Genomic DNA, 17,863 nt, shown 5'->3' with positions numbered 1-17,863 from the left:
CATGTCTTACTGCTCATCTCAGTCTGTCTATCTGCTCCCAGTGTGATGTTTCATACAGAGTGGAAGCTCAAAATCACCCAGATGAATGCTGCAGGAAGTGGAATATGAAAGAGCCTTCTCAGTTCTAAAAGTCTCTTGGTTTTATGACATCAGCTTTTTATCTGTTGAGTGCCTTTTTCTTAATGGTCAAGAAGGGAATCATTATAACCTCTAAGTTGTGAATGGTTTCAGCTGAGTTTGAATTCACTGGGGACATGCTTTGCTAATTCCTGCTCCATTATATTCTATGCATGGCTAATCAGGTAAATGATTTAAAATTCCTAGGCTTCTGTTTCCCATCTCTAAAATTAAGGATAACAATAGTTACCCCATAAGATTGTTGTGGGGACGAAATGAAACAAGTTCTGGGTAGCAGTCCCTTCTGAGTATTCACTCACATCCATTCTTTTTCCTTCTGGTTTAGCCCAGATAATCTTTCAGTTTTAGGAGACCAGGGTCATCCTCAAGCTCATCAGCTTGTCCCACTCCTCTTGCCATGGGTGGATTTAGGCTTGGAGATGAATGTTGGCTGATGTGATATCAAAGAACATATGCTTGGGATATTGGGGGGGGGGCGGTTCCTCATTCACGGGAGGAGATGAAGAGTTAATATTTTCTTCCACTGGGTGTAGTCATCTTGAGAACAAGTCAGTTCTGTTATGACGGCAATGGGCAGCCTGGGGATGGCAAAGGGTGGGGATGGCTCTGACGTTGTTGAGCGGCTGAATTAGCCAATGCAGGGCTACCCTACCTTGGGACTCCTATGATATGAGAGCGTAAATATTCTTTATTACTTACGTCATTTACAGTTTATTATTGCAGTCAAAAGCATTTTATTGTTTGATTATGAAGCATATGTTTATACTCTAAAAATATAAAACTGTACTCCATTTAGTCCTTATAATTCCTAGGTGAGAATATCTGAGAAAATTGGAAAGGATGATACTTAACTAAATTAAAATAGACTTGAAAAGATCAACCTTTATAACTTGACAATGCTTTTTTTTTTGCAGAGCTTGTCGATTGTGAATTAGAAAATCAGTCAGAGACAAAGGATAGAATAGGTGATAAACGTAGCCCATATGGTGCTATGAGAAATATTTGAAAAACAAAGAGAAAATACAAATAAACATGAAGCTTAACTGCACACCAATATTATCCACTGGAAATTGTGTCTTGTTAAAACTCCAGCATGTTTTACAGGACGTAACAAAAATAGAAAAAATCATAAAACCAGAAGAAAGAAAAAGGGAGATTACTCTTTACTCTTAGATTGGTGATTGGGGCTTATTGAATGTTAACAAGCTCAGTTTTGTTTTTTGTTTTGTTTTAAAATCAATGGACAACTTTGGAATAAAAGAGGCTCTCGAATGCTCTCTAGAGAAACCCCTAGAGTCAGTAGAGAAAATTTCTCTGCCCGGTCAGCTTCTGGATAAACAAAAAATAAAAGCAAATACGATGGGATCGCTAAGCAAATCTACCCACATTGGAATCACGTTGTAATCATCCCACAAGTATCCGCAAGGCTGACTTGACATTGCAAAGGACCGTCAAAGTTGCTTACAAGTTAGGTGTACATAGTTTTCCCCCAAAATCAAAGTTCCCTCTTTGGCCCTCAGTGAGACCTGGAGTCTGGGCCATGAATGCAAAACACGGCATTGCACCTCACTAGTTGATCCCAAGGACTTGAAAACTGGGATGCTGTGGGTCTTGTAGCCCTCTCACTGGGGAAAGCGATACCCATTTCTGATTATTTAGCTAAGAGTTAGCGGATAATGCCTGAAGGACCCAGGAGAGCTGAGAGCCCAGCGTAGGACACTCCCATTTTCCTCTGAACCATCATGGAAATGTCAGGTCCCTGGTCCAAGTCTGAGAGGTCATCTGTCTGGGGAGGGATGAACTCACTGGTTTGGACAAGGGCAGGCCACTTAACTGGTTGAGGTGAGCTTTCCTTGGCTACAAAATGATGATAACTGCCCCCGCCGACTGCCTGGGACACTGGGAGGCACAGCACAGACAAGGTGCACTTGGACTTTCTCAGGAGTGGGCCGTGTAATGTGCCTGGTGTCCCGGGCTCCCTTGCTCCTGCTTCCCAGTAGCTAGGGGTGCCTCCATCCACTCTCATCTCAGCCTCAGGACTGCCCTTCCCACTGGGGAGCGGTCAGCTTACATATACTTAAGCCCCCTTGGCTCAGGACCCATCTGAGACTTGGCCTCCAGAGTCCCAAGTAACCCCAGGGAGCTCCTGCCAACTCTCTCCACCGAAGCACCTTCAGAAGCTGCCACCTCCTAGGCCCACTGCCTACACTTCTAGGCAAGTGGTCCTCAGCAGGAAGCAGCAGCAAACCTCACGCCTGCAGGCTGCCCACACGTCTGCCTGCAGCATCCTCCTGGGAATCACTCCTTCATCTCCAGTTCCTCTCCTTGGTATTTGCCCCCACCAGTCCTGGCACTCCCCTTGCCCATGGAGAGACGGAGGGACCTCTGGGGAACCCAGGCAAGGGGGATCCCACCACAACAAGCAGCCTGGCCCAGGAAGCCTCTTTGTCCCCACAGGCCTAAGACTCCATCCTTCACCCAGAGGCACTTCAACACCTGGGCAGCCCCAGCATGCACCTGCTAAATCAAACATCAAAATAACACCTCAGAAAAATCCATCATTGGAAGCACAGCCCTTACAAGTAGGCCAGGAGCCCTTGCTAAATGGAAACGGTGTCTGCCTACTGAAATACGAGACGTAACTATGAACCAGTCTCCAAACAAAGCACACAACGTTCCCAGAGCACAATTGAACACCACTCACTGTGAATCAACCCAGAAGCAGAAGAATTGCCTCTTGAGTAAGAAAAAAAGACCGTGAACTCACCTGGAGATGGGACTTGCCAGGTGGCACTGGAGGTAAAAGAATCTGCCTGCCAATGCAGGGCATGTGGGTTCAATCCCTGGTCAGGATTGAGAATCCCTGGAGAAGGGAAATGCAACCTGCTCCAGTATTCCTGCCTGGGAAATCCCATGGACAGAGGAGCCTGGTAGGCTGTAGCTCGTGGGGCCACAAGAGTTAGACACAACTTAACAACTGAGCACACATGCGTGCAACCTTGAGATAAACCAGGGGTCGGTGTCATGCGACGAGAAAGCTTCCTGAAACGTTTCAACCATCAACCTTAAACTTCCTCAGGTGAGGGCGGGAGGCTGGTCCCAGGCATCCATGTTGGGCTAACAGCAGTCAGAAAGGGCCTTTATGTGGACACTGACTTTCATGTCATTTAATTAAAGATAACTTTCTTTCCCCCCGAGTTTTCTCTCTACGATGCCTCTCTTCAAGCAGCTGGCATGTCTCTGTGTAGGAACCATGTCCTTCAGAGGAGCTGGGGGCCAGAGGGGCCTTGGGGGCCTGCCTCTGCCCCTTGGTTCACTCCCACAAGTGAGGAGTAGGGCTCACCTAGACCCAGTTCAAAATCCCCCGCGGTCACGGTGCTGCCCACCTTATCATTTCAGCAGGAGTGTGGCCGGATGCTGTTTATCACAGAAAATGAAAAACACAGAAAAACACCAAAAGAAAAGTCCCCTGTAACTCTACTGTGCAAAGATAACCACTGTAGGTGATCACACCTATTCCTCTAGAGCTAAAAGCAACATTTTCGAATTTAAATGAGGCTTGTGCTAAATATTCACAGTTGTATCCTGTTGCAAAATAATTGGTAGTATACTTGAGAAAAATGTCTCATGTCCTTAACCTCCTACAACATGACTTTCAACGGTAGGAGAACAATGAAAGTAGCTAACCCACAGCGAACGTGTAATGCGTTCCACTCTCCCCGAGGCTCAGAGGCACAGAGATGTTAAGTGCTTACCCAGGTTGCACAGCTGGGCGGTGGCAGGGGCAGGAGAGAGCCCAGCCAGTCTGGCTTCAGGACCCGAGTTTCCAGTCCCTCAGCTGCAGGGCCACGCACCATGTTAACTGATTAACCACTAGTGGCTGTGACTAGTTAGGCTATTTATAATCCTCGGTCTCATTAACAGTGATATTAAAACCTGTGTAGACACATTTGTCTAACTCTGATGATTCCCTGAGCAAAAATTCCTAGAAGTGCAACTGCTGAACTGACTCTGAAAAGCTTTTTGTTCTGCATGTGCCGAACTGCCTTCCACTCCTCAGTGCAGACAGCCTGAGCATGTCCTGGTCACTCACCCTCTGAGCTGAGAAGGCAAAACTGGTCACTCCTGCAGCTTCCTAAGATCACCGAGTGTGTGCTCTTGGGAGCCAGTTCTAGAAGAAGTCACGTGTGTGTGTGCGCTGTCTTGTCTGACTCTTGGTGACCCCATGGACTGTAGCACCCCAGGCTCCTCTGTCCACGGGATTTCCCAGGCAAGAATACTGGAGTGGGCTGCCATGCCCTCCTCCTCCAGGGGATCTTCCCAGCCCAGGGATCAAACCTGCATCTCCTGTGACTCCTGCACTGCAGGTGGATTCTTTACCACTGAGCCACAGGGAAAGCCCAGAAGTCACACACTCATCTTTTCAGCCCGTCCATTCAATAAGCATCTCACTGCCAGGCCCTCAGGATATAAGGACCGGCGGATAAAGGCCTGTAAACAAATGCGTGTATCAGACTAGCGTGCCGATGTCAGTTGAGGCTTTAGCTGTGTCACTCCCTAAAAAGACATATTGTCTTGCTTTGTTAGATAGACACTGTTGTTCCCATTTTCCAAATGAGTAAACCGAGGCTTGAAGAGCCTACTTTGACCACTTGCGCTTGGAAAGCAGCACTATGGGAAACTCAGAGTTTCCCAAATGGGTCTGAGTCCCACACTCTGTGCTCCTAACCACTGCCCAGTGCCTCCTGGGGCAGGGGTGAAGGGCAAGGTGGGGACAGGAAGGAAGGAGTGGGCGTCTGTGAGGAGCTGGCAGGGCAGCCGGAGGGAGCCGTCTAAACAAAACCTAGAGGTCCGGAATGACCTGGCAGGCTCTGCAGCGGAATTGTAGGTGGAGGTGGGGTGGGGTGATGCTGAGGGTACAACTGGTCAGGGGGGAGAGGGGTCAGGCCCCAGGCCCCGTTGTGTGCTGGGTCCGCTGATCACTGTTCACTGTGTGCTCAGGCTCCAGGCATCACCGAGGCCTGTTTCACCTGGGAAATTCCACACCACACGTGTGTGTGTGAACACAGGCAGTACAGAGAAGTGTGCCTGTGTGGGGCGCGTGGGGCTGCCGTGCGGTGCAGGCGAGGGGCTGCTCTGAGCCTCTCCGCGTCTCCTTTCCTTCCCTGTGAGGCCAGCTTTCGTCCTGAAGTAGGGTGGCCGTCTCCAGCCTGGCTTGAGGGAGATGCTCTGCTGTTAGCTCTGAACATCCTGCGTCCTGGGAGACCTCTCAGTTCTGGGCCATCTGTGGGACAGCCACTTTGGGGCTCAGGAAACAGAACAGCCAGCTTCAGAGGCCCGTGAGTCTGGGTCGGGGCGGTCGTGACCAAGAAGCAAGTGGCTGGTGTCAGTGCGGTCAGATTGGGCCGGATGGGCCAGGCCAGGCCTGAACGGAAGCCCTAGCGTTAGGCTTCTGGAGGGCTGGCCTGCTGCATGTCCCACACCGTCTCTGCAGCGCGGGCGCCCTGCCTGGGCCAGAAGGGTGCCCAGCAAACATGAAGGCCAGACGAGGAAGAGATCGCCGGGTTCCACATGACTGTGATCTTGACAACTGCTTTGCCGTCTGCCTGTTGGGTCTCCGGGAGTCCCAGTAGGGGCTTTTCAGTTCCCAGCGGCTAAGGTGCACCTCAAGGCACCCTCTCCTGGGCCCTGAGTGTCTCCCATCCCACCCCCACCCCAGCCTGCACAACCTCACTGAGCTGTCCTTCTCCCAGGCTGGGCTGCACAGACCCGCAGCACCCCAAAGCAGCTTCCTTTTCCTTGCTGTGCTCTAGAAACACCAAAGAATAAAACGTAGCAGTGTCTCTGAGAGGAAGATGAGTAACCTTCCACCCTGGAATGGGAAAGGGGTCAGACCAGCCATGTGGAGTCACTGCTCAGGGATCAGAAGAAAAGAAGGGAGATGCGAATCTTATTGAACTGTTTTATTAGTAAACACAGCAGGGATTGATATCTAAGCTAGTTTTGAATGTTCACGTCATATTGGAAACAGCATTAGACTGTCAGTTCTTGCCTCTCCATGCATCTATAACGTTAGGGTCTTTGGGTGAAGCTCCCATACCTGCTCACATACCTGCCGGAATGCCTGGAAAAGCTCCGCTCACTGACTCGGCTGAGGGGAGCGATAGGAGCTCTGGGGGTGGAAAAGCAGTTAGATTTGCTTTATTTTGCCTCATGTGGATTTCCCAGGAAAGCATGGGCAGATAGGAAAACGTGACTGGGTTTATTTTCTGTACCCTCTTAATAAGCCTGCCTGTTGGACTGTTCATCAGAAATTTTTCTTGATACCTAGAGTGCAACTGCTGGGTCTTCAAGTAAGTGCATGTTTACAAGAAATTGCTAAACTGTTTCTCCACCCTTGGTGATGCCATTTTACATTCCCACCAGAATGTAGGGTAGATCCATTTGTTCCATCCATTGCTGCCTCAGAAGTTACTACAACCCCAAAGGCTTAAAACAATGCATTTATTATCACACAGTTTGTACAGGTTGAGAATTTCAGCACTGTTGAGCTGTGTGCTTTGTTTCAGAGTCTCTCATGGTTAAGGGGAAACCAGGGGCTCATCTGAGGCTTGACTGGGGAAGGATCTACTTTCGAGCCCATGTGGTTGTTGGCAGGATTCGTTTCCCTTGTGGGCGGGGGAAGGTGGGGGGCGGAGGTGAGACTTGAGCTCTCTGTTGGATGGTGGCTAGTGGCTACACTCAAGACCTTTGCCCCCCGGGCATCTTCCCATGTAGGCTTCCTTTATCAAATCCAGCAAAAGTGATGGTCATCAAGATGGAAGTACAATTTTATGTAACATGAACACAAGTGACCCCCCATCACCTCTGCTGTTTCTGTTGGAGGTAAGCAAGTCATGGTGTTACCGAACTGGGGTCGGGCAGATCAATGCTCCAAAGCCATTAAAGAAGCCAGGTGGGTGGAAAGGAAATTTTTGCTTTATTTTGGATGCTGGCAACTGGGAGATGAGGGGAAGGCAGACACCTGTCCAAAGGTCTTGCCCCTAACTGACAGTGGGCAAGAGCTTTTAAAGACAGAGGGGGGTGGCTACATGCAGAAACAGCACAGTCAGCTCTGACAGTCATCTTGAAGTTGGTCTCTGGTGCTCTGACCAGCATCTTGATTGTTTTAGGTACAGTTAATCTTTAGTTCCAGGTTGGTTTGTTTCCATTTACTTGAGGCCAGTTGTCAGAGCTGTGGCAGCTTGTGCCATGATTCTGGTTATCCTGTAGTTAACTTCTTCCACCTGGTGGGGGTTTCAGTATTTATGACAGCTCTCAGGATATGGCTGAGAATATTATCTATAGTCCTTGAGAAGAAACTAAAAGTCCTTGACTGTGCTTAATGACCACATTATTATTATTTGGTCTCCTTTAACTGTTTTTCTGTATTTTCTCACTTTCTCACTTCTCTGATTAAAATTATTCTTGGGCTAAAGTTTTTTCACAGACAAAATGTAGACCGAGGACAAGGGGGCTGGCAAGGCCCATAGGGTCCTGCTCCATTTCAATAGATCTCACCTATACTTAAAGAGAGGGGAATACCTAGGGGCATAAACACCAGGAAGCAGGGGTTACTGGGGACCATCTTTAAGTCTGTCCCAGTTCAGTTCAGTTCAGTCACTCAGTCGTATCCAACTCTTTGTGACCCCACGGACTGCAGCAGCAGCAAACAGGAGATGGCAAGAGTGAACATCAACATTTTAGGAATCAGCAAACTAAAATGGACTGGAATGGGTGAATTTGACTCAGATGACTATTATACCTACTACTGTGGGCAAGAATCCCTTAGAAGACACGGAGTAGCCATCATGGTCAACAAAAGTCTGAAATGCAGTACTTGGATGCAATCTCAAAAACGACAGAATGATCTCTGTTCACTTCCAAGGTAAATCATTCAATATCACAGTAATCCAAGTCTATGCCCCAACCAGTAATGCTATTCAGCTCATGTTGAATGGTTCTGTGAAGACCTACAAGACCTTCTAAAACTAACACCCAAACAAGAAGTCCTTTTCATATAGGGGACTGGAATGCCAAAGCAGAAAGTCAAGAGATACCTGGAGTAACAGGCAAATTTGGCCTTTGAGTACAAAACAAAGTAGGTCAAAGGCTAACAGAGTTTTCGCAATAGAATGCACTGGTCATAGCAAACACCCTCTTCCAACAACACAAGAGAAGCCTCTACGTATGGACATCACCAGATGGTCAATATCAAAATCAGATTGATTATATTCTTTGCAGCCAAAGATGGAGAAGCTCTATAGAGTCAGCAAAAATAAGACCGGGAGCTGACTGTGGCTCATGAACTCCTTATTGCCAAATTGAGACTTAAATTGAAGAAAGTAGGGAAAACCACTAGACCATTCAGGTATGACATAAGTCAAATCCCTTACTATTATACAGTGGAAGTGACAAATAGATTCAAGGGAATAGATCTGATAGAGTGCCTGAAGAACTATGGACAGAGGTTTGTGACACTGTACAGGAGGCAGTGATCAAGACCATACCGAAGAAAAAGAAATGAAAAAAGGCAAAATGGTTGTCCAAGGAGGCTTTACGAATAGCTGAGAAAAGAAAAGATGGGAAAGGCAAAGGAAAAAAGGAAAGATGTACCCATTTGAATGCAGAGTTCCAAAGAATAGTAAGGAGAGATAAGAAAGACTTCCTCAGTGATCAATGCAAAGAAACAGAGGAAAACAATAGAATGGGAAAGACTAGAGATCTCTTCAAGAAAATTAGAGATCCCAAGGGAACATTTCACGCAAAGATGGGCTCAATAAAGGACAGAAATGGTATGGACCTAACAGAAGCAGAAGATATTAAGAAGAGGTGGCAAGAATATACAGAAGAACTATACAAAAAAGATCTTCATGATCCAGATAACCACGATGGTGTGATCACTCACCCAGAGCCAGACATCCTGGAATGTGAAGTCAAGTGGGCCTTAGGGAGTATCACTATGAACAAAGTTTGTGGAGGTGATGGAATTCCAGTTGATCCTAAAAGATGATGCTGTGAAAGTGCTGCACTCAATATGCCAGCAAATTTGGAAAACTCAGCAGTGGCCACAGGACTGGAAAAGGTCAGTTTTCATTCCAATCCCAAAGAAAGGCAATGCCAAAGAATGTTCAAACCACCACACAATTGCACTCATCTCACACGCTAGTAAAGTAATGCTCAAAATTGATGAAGCCAGGCTTCATCAGTATGTGAACCATGAATTTTCAGATGTTCAAGCTGCATTTAGAGGAGGCAGAGGAACCAGAGATCAAATTGCCAACATCCTCTGGATCATTGAAAAACCAAGAGAGTTTCAGAAAAACATCTACTTCTGCTTTAATGACTATGCCAAAGCCTTTGACTGTGTGGATCAAAATAAACTGCAGAAAATTCTGAAAGAGATGGGAATACCAGACCACCTTACCTGCCTCCTGAGAAATCTGTATGCAGATCAGGAAGCAACAGTTAGAACTGGACACGGAACAAGAGACTGGTTCCAAATAGGAAAAGGAGTACATCAAGGCTGTATATTGTCACCCTGCTTATTTAACTTGTGCTGCGATTCATGGGGTCGCAAAGAGTCAGACACGACTGAGCGACTGAACTGAACTGAGAGTACATCATGAGAAATGCTGGGCTGGATGAAGCAGAAGCTGGAATCAAGATTGCCGGGAGAAATATCAATAACCTCAGATATACAGATGACACCACCCTTATGGCAGAAAGCGAAGAAGAACTAAAGAGCCTCTTGATGAAAGTGAGAGTGAAAAAGTTGGCTTAAAACTCAACATTCAGAAAACTAAGATCATGGCATCGAGTCCCATCACTTCATGGCAAATAGATGGGGAAACAATGGAAATAGTGAGAGGCTTTATTTTAGGGGGCTCCAAAATCACTGCAGATGGTGACTGTAGCCATGAAATTAAAAGACACTTACTCCTTGGAAGGAAAGTTATGACCAACCTAGACAGCATATTAAAAAGCAGAGACATTACTTTGCCAACAAAGGTCCATGTAGTCAAAGATGTGGTTTTTCCAGTAGTCATGTATGGATGTGAGAGTTGGACTGTGAAGAAAGCTGAGCGCCAAAGAATTGATGCTTTTGAACTGTGGTGTTGGAGAAGACTCTTGAGAGTCCCTTGGACTCCAAGGAGATCCAATCAGTCCATCCTAAAGGAGATCAGTCCTGAATATTCATTGGAAGGACTGATGCTGAAGCTGAAACTCCAATGCTTTGGCCACCTGATGTGAAGAACTGGCTCATTTGAAAAGACCTTGATGCTGGGAAAGATTGAGGGCAGGAGGAGAAGGAGACAACAGAGGATGAGATGGTTGGATGGCATCACCGACTCAATGGACATGAGTTTGAGTAAGCTCCAGGAGTTGGTGATGAACAGGGAAGCCTGGCGTGCTGCAGTCCAGTTCAGTTCAGTTGCTCAGTTGTGTCCGACTCTTTGTGACCCCATGGATGGCAGCACACCAGGCTTCCCTGTCCCTCACCAACCCTCAAAGCCTACTCAAACTCATGTCCATTGAGTTGGTGATGCCATCCAACCATCTCATGCTCTGTTATCCCCTTCTCCTCCCGCCTTCAATCTTCTCCACCATCAGGGTCTTTTCAATGAGCCAGTTCTTCGTATCAGGTGGCCAAATTATCGGAGGTTCAGCTTCAGCATCAGTCCTTCCAAAGAATATTCAGGACTGATTTCCTCTTGTGCGCACCAGGACCCTGTTATGATAACAGGACTTCTGTTAAGTCTGTCTGCCACACTCTAAATCCTTGCCAATACTTGCCAAAATCAATCTTTTTAATTTTAGCTTTTTGAATGGGTATGAACTGCTATATCATTGTGTTTTTAATTTATATTTTCCTGATTTCTAATATGCTGACCATCTTTTCATGAACTTATCTGCCACTTATACATCCTTTTAAAAAATGTAAGTTCCAAATCTTTTGCTCCCATTTTTTAAAATTGAATTCTTTTTTGCGTTATGGGAGTTTATTTATCTGCTCAGGAGATAAGTCCTTTGACAGAGTTTCTGTTCACATTTTTATCACAATCTTCAGTTTGCCTATTCATTTTCTTAGAGTTAACTTTTGAGGTGAAGTTTTACATTTTGATGTAAATGTCTTAATTTTTGATGTAGGGTCTCAATTTTCCTTTTTACGGTTATTGCTTTCAGTGTCCTTCTCTAAGAAACTATTCTCTACTCCCAAGTCAGTAAGATATTCTCCAGTATTTTCTTCCAAAAGATTTATAATTACAGCTTTTACATTTAGGTCTGTGATCCATTTTGAGTTGTATTATGAGCTTATTTGTGCTGGGAGGAAGAGGTTGAACTTCATTTTTTTCCTCATTATGAAAATCCGGCTGTTCTAGACCACATATTAAAAGACTTTTTCCTATTAAATAACCTTGGCTTCTTTATTAACAACTAATTGATATGTGGGTATATATTTAGATGCTCTTCTGGTCAATGTATCTGTTCTTACATTGATGCCACATTATCTTGATAACTGTAAATTTTATAGTAAGTCTTTAAATCAAGTAATATAAGTACTCTAACCACTTTTCACTTTCATGCACTGGAGAAGGAAATGGCAACCCACTCCAGTGTTCTCGCCTGGAGAATCCCAGGGACGGGGGAGCCTGGTGGGCTGCTATCTATGAGGTCGCACAGAGTCAGACACGACTGAAGTGACTTAGCAGCAGCAGCAGCAACCTTGTTATTGGCTTTTCAAAATTCTCAGGATAATCTAGATTCTTTGCATTTCTATATAAATTTCAGAATTACATAATTTTGCAAAAAGAAGTCTGTTGAGAATTAGGGATTGTATTACGTCTATAGATCAATTTGAAGAGAATCGCCATCTTAATGAGTCTTTCTTCCCATGAAAGTGCTATAACTATCCATTTATTTGTTGTTGTTCAGTCGCTAAGTCATGTCAAACTCTCTGCGACCCCATGGACTGCAGCATGCCAGGCTCCATGGGGTTTTTCCAGCCAAGAATATTAAGAGTGAGTTGCCGTTTCCTTCTCCAATCCATTTATTTAAGGGTTCTTTGTTTTAGCAGTGCTTTATGGTGTACAGTGGATATTTCTTTAAAATATTTTAGGTAAATATATCCCTAACTACTTCTGATTTTTGGTGGTACTATAAATAGCATTATTTTTAAGCTTCAGTTTCCAATTGTTGCTAGTATATGGAAATACGATTAATTTTGTTTACTAATTGTGAATTTTATCCAGTGATTTTGCTAAGCTCATTCAGTTCTAATGTCCTTTTTGAAGATTCTAAAGATATTCTTCATATACAAATATAGTGTCTCCAAATAATAACAGTTAAACTTCCTTTCCAATCTGTGGGCCATTTATATCTTTTTTCCTTTGCCTTACTACGCTGGCTTTGACCTCCAGTAGGATGTTGAATAAAAGCACTGAACTTGGACGCGCTGGCTTGTTCCTAAACTTTGGAGGGCAGCATAGGTTTATTCATCACTTCTCTTATGATAATGTTAGTTATAAGCTTCTCATAGACCCTTTTATTAGGTTTAAGACATTCTCTCCTGTCCCTAGCTGAGAGTTCTTTCATAACTGGGTTTTAAATTTTGTCAAATGATTTTCCTGAACCTATTGGTTTTTCATTATTTTTAAGTTTGCTCTTATGGTGAGTTACATTGATGAATTTTCCAATGTTAAGTGAAACTTGCATTCCTGGGATAAAACCCAATGGGTCATGATGTGCTATTTTTATATAGTTGGAATTTATTTTCTAAAATTGTTTAAGGATTTTTTAAATTGATGTTCATGAATGATGTTTACCTGTAATTTTCTTTTCCTGTAAGATAATGCTGCCTCCATGGAATAAGTTGGAAAGTGTTCCCTTCTCTAATTTCTGAAAGAATTTGAATAGGATTGGTGTATTTCTTCCTTAAATGTTACAGAAAATTTGCCAGGCAAGGCATCTATGACTATAATTTTCTTTGTGAGAATGTTTTAATTATGAATTCAATTTCATAAATACATATTTAATTCTTCAGTTGTTTCTTTCTTTTTTTATACAGTTTTAGTATTTAATGTTTTTCAAGGAATTTGCTCATTTTATTCATATTGTTGGGTTGACTGGCATAAGATCACTCATATAAATCCTTTTTTCAAAACAGCTTCTTTGAACTATAATTACATGAAGTAAATTGTGCATATGTAAAGTGTAAAATCTGATGTTTCAACACACCTATAGCCCTGTGAAATCAGTGTAGGGTTAGTTTTTGCTCACTATGCAGGCAAGACCCTTTGAGTATTCTATTCAAAGCCCTCTCTGTTATGGGGTTTTCCTGTCCGGTTAACAGATGCTATTCCTGATCTTGTATTAGCTCCAGGTAATGTTCCCCCTCCTCCTTTCAGGCGGTTCCTTCTCCAGCCTTAAACATTTTCACAGGTCAGTCAGTGCACTGCTCACTAACTGATGGGGATCCGAGCCTCTCTTCATCCAACGCTCTTTCGTCTAGCATCTGTCCCGTGGTCTCCAGCCACATTCATCTCCCTGGACGGTTGGCTTGGTCTCCTCCACTCAGGGAACACTTCATTCATTTCCTGTCCTCCAGGGATGCCTATCCTCTGTTGCCTGATGTCTAATGCTTGAAAACCATTGTTTCACGTATTTTGTTTCATTTTTCATGTTTTTTCATGTAGGAGGGCACGTCCAGTACCGTGTTCCCTGGGTTTTGAATCTCTGCTATGGGGTACAAACATCTTTAGCATGGTTAAGTCCTCTCTAGTCTTATAAAAGTTAAGTAAAATGACCCATTTATCATTTTGAAACATTCCTCTTTATCCTTGGTTAATGTGTCTGGTTCACGAATCTGGTTTGTCTGATATTAACAGAACCACTCCAGCTTTCTTATGGCCAGTGTCTATATGGTAAAAATTTTTCTATCCTTTAACTTCTGACCCACCTCTTCCTCATATATACATGTTTGTGTGTGTGTGTGTTTTCTTCTGGAAGATGGCTGGGTTTTTTTTTGTTTGTTTGTTTTAATTCAGTCTCATGTTTTTGCTTTTAATTGGAGTATTTAGACCAGCCTTTTCTAATAGAGTTTTGTGATCATGGAAATGTTATAAATGGTATGTCCAATATGCTATGCTAGCTCGGTGGCTATTAAGCACTCAAAATATTGATAGTGTGACTGAAGAAATAAGTTGTTGATTTTATCAAAATTTTAATTAAAGAGCCCTGTGAGGCTAGTGTTTAATATATCAGACAGCATAGGCGTAGGCCATTTATGTCTAATGTAATTATTGATATGGTTGGGTTTAAGTTTACCGTATTGTCTGTTTTCTATTTTCGGCTCTTTTTAAACAATCACTTATTTCCTTGCCATGTGTGGGCTAGTCTCTAGTGTGGCACATGGGCTTCCCACTGCAGTGGCTTCTCCTGCTGCAGGGCACAGGCCCTAGGCGCGTGGGCTCAGTAGTTGGGGTGCATGGACCCAGTTATCCTATGGCATGTGGGATCTTCCCAGGCCAGGGACTGGATCAGGATCCCTTGCACTGCAAGGTGGATTCTTAACCACTGGACCACCAGGGAAGCCTCTGCTTTCTATTTTAAATAGTATTTTCCACCTCTTTCTTTTTTCCTCTTTTCTGCCTTATTTTATATTGAATATTCTTTATTATTCTTTTATTATCTCTACCATTCATTTAGCAATATCTTTTGTTCTGGGTGTGTGTGTATGTAGAGTTTATCATATTCATCTTTAACAATAAAGGCCTACCTTTAAAGGATATTTCTTACATATAAGAACCTTACAAATATATTTCCATTTCCCCTCCCATCTCTTGTGCTATTGTCATGTATTTTACTTCTATATTATAAACCCCACAATATATTCTTATTATTTTTTGTTTTAAACAGCCAGTTATCTTTTAGGGAGTTTTTTTTTTTAACTGAAAAAAATATTTTACTTACCCTGAAAAAATATTTTTTACCCATATTTTAAATATTTAAAATTTCTGTTGCTTATTTCCTTGCATAGATACAAGTTTCCATTAAATATCATTTTCCTTCACTTGAAGAACTGTATTTACCATTTCTCATGATACAAGTCTGCTGATAAAGAAAAACTTTCATTTGAAAAGTCTTCCATTTTTCCTCATTTAAAAAATATTTACTGGGCATATAATTCTAGGGCAATCATTTCATTGTTAAATGTTTTGCTCCATTCTCTTCTGTTTTTTTCAATTTCTTCCTAAAAATCTAGTCACTCTTTTTGTATGTATTTAAAATGTCTTCTTTGTCTGTATTCTTTTAAAATGACGTCTTTATGACTAGGATTCAGAAATTTGATTGTGGTGTGATTTAGTATGGTTTTCTTAGCGTTTATCCTCCTCCTTCAGGTTTGTAGCTATTCATGGATTTCTGGATTTATAGTTTTAATAAAATTTGAAAATATTATTTCTTCATACATTTTTCCCTTTTTCTTTCTTTTTGGGGATTATAATCGCATGTATGCCAGACTTGGTGATTTGTCCCAGAAGTCACTGGTGTTTGTTCACTTTTAGACATTGTGGATAGTTGACTTTGGTATGCATTCATCTTCAGGTTCATGCATCTTTCTTCTTCAGTGTCTAATCCACTCCTACTCCCATCTGGGCTAGGAGGAGGTACTGTGTGAACACACAGAGATGGGAAGAACCTGGAGGACTCTGGGAACCACAGGGTCCAGTGTGGTCTCACCACACTCAGTTTCAGCTCAGTCCATGGAGAGGGAAGGTCTGTATTCTGCTTGGCTGCATGGATCCCCTGTGGGAAATTTAACTGGGAATGTAGCTATTTCTCAACTTTGAACTTTCTCCCCCGAGGGTCAAATCCTCCTTTTTGTAGCACATCTTTCCATCTCTCCCAGAGGCAGCCCACTGCTCTCATCTAATTAGAAACATCTCCAGGTCCATACAATGGTAGAGCTGGCAGCCAGCCAGCTCCCACCACAAACCAGAGCTGCTTAACCTGACTGCTGTGAAAGAAGAAATTCAGGCTACATGAGGACAACAGGAAATGCCCTTCACCAAGCCTTTTGTGCTGATATCCTTGGGATTTGAATGAAATTAGCAATTGCTTAAAGACTTGTGTTCTGATCATTTCTATCAATGTACTTTATAGTGATGAATTTTTAAAAAATTCGTCTTGAGGATGAGGCAAATGTAATGTTTTTTACTCAATGTGCAAATCACTTGAATGTTGCTTCCAGATGACTCTACCTTAAATTAACCATTCATAATTTTCCTGCAAAAAAAAAAAAAAAAAAGTAATGTGAGGCCAATGACCTTCCAGAAAAAGTGAATTACTGCTATCTTGAGACCTTTCAGCACCTATACTAAATAAAGCTTCTTTCCTTGGTGGCTTAGAGGTTAAAGCGTCTGCCTGCAACGCGGGAGACCTGGGTTTGATCCCTGGGTCGGGAAGTTCCCCTGGAGAAGGAAATGGCAACCCACTCCAGTATTCTTGCCTGGAGAATCCCATGGACAGAGGAGCCTGGTGGGCTACAGTCCACGGGGTTGCAAAGAGTTGGGCACGACTGAGCGACCTTATTTACTTACTTACTTACTTAGAGAAATGTATGACTCCATGAAGGGCCTTGTTAAAGATACAACAGTATCCAAATCCTCATAACACTGAGCCTCCTATGCTAACAGTATACTAGTGGGGAAGACCAGATCAGCGTGGCCCACATCTCTGTTAGTTCTCAAATCTAGTTGCTACTGTCGTTGTTGAGTCACTAAGTCATGTCCCACTCTTTCGCAACCCCCTGCACTGAACCTGCCAAGCTCCTCTGTCCATGGGATTTCCCAGGCAAGAATTCTGGAGTGAGTTGCCATTTCCTTCTCCAGAGATCTTCCCAACCCAGGAATTGAACCTGATGTCTTTTGCACGTGTCTTCTGCATTGCAGATGGGTTCTTTACTGCTGAGCCACCAAGGTACCCCCTCAAAATCTAGAACTTAGAACTAAAGCTAGAGAAGTGTGCCTTACTTTGTGCAGTCAATCTTTCCAAGAAAATGAATTTTTCTTTCTCTTTCTTTCTCTCTCTCTTTCTTTTGGTAAGTAACAATCATTTTCAGTTAGGCATTAGGTGAACAATATATGTTTAATAAATTCATTTGAATTGGTACTATCATGAATGAACCATTCTATCACAATGGACAACATAGGAGGAAACAAAATGTAAATTTTATGATCAAGTACTTGGGAAGGTTAAGCTAACAGCCTTGACAGCCATAGAAATTAAGGGGTTAGTGGCAGGATGCTGCTTAAAGGGATTTTCCGGGTAGGGTAGAAATTGAGAGCACTCTGGAGCAAGGAGAAACTGGGCTCCAGATTTGCCAGTTACAGGTTAAGGGGTCTTTGCAAATCATTTAATATTCTAAATTTGTGGCTTCTCCCTTTGTAGAGTGGTTACATTTGTCTCATAGGTGGTTGAGAGAATTGAATAATGCAACATATGCAATGATTCTTTATAAACTGTAAAACCCAGTTACTACAGAAAGGGGCCAGATTTCAATGAAGCAGAGGCCCTGTGGGCCGGTGTCACCAGAGGGGAGGTTTGGAAGTAGACAGCCTGCTGTTTGGTTGAACCTTGGAGAGTCCGTGGACAGATGGAGGAAAGAGCATTCCAGGCTACAGGG

The sequence above is a fragment of the Bos taurus genome, chromosome 11 (assembly GCF_002263795.3).
Source record: "Bos taurus isolate L1 Dominette 01449 registration number 42190680 breed Hereford chromosome 11, ARS-UCD2.0, whole genome shotgun sequence".
In the NCBI taxonomy this organism is placed as follows: Eukaryota; Metazoa; Chordata; class Mammalia; order Artiodactyla; family Bovidae; genus Bos; species Bos taurus.
The sequence above is the reverse complement of the archived record's forward strand: the minus strand, read 5'-3'. Positions refer to the sequence as shown.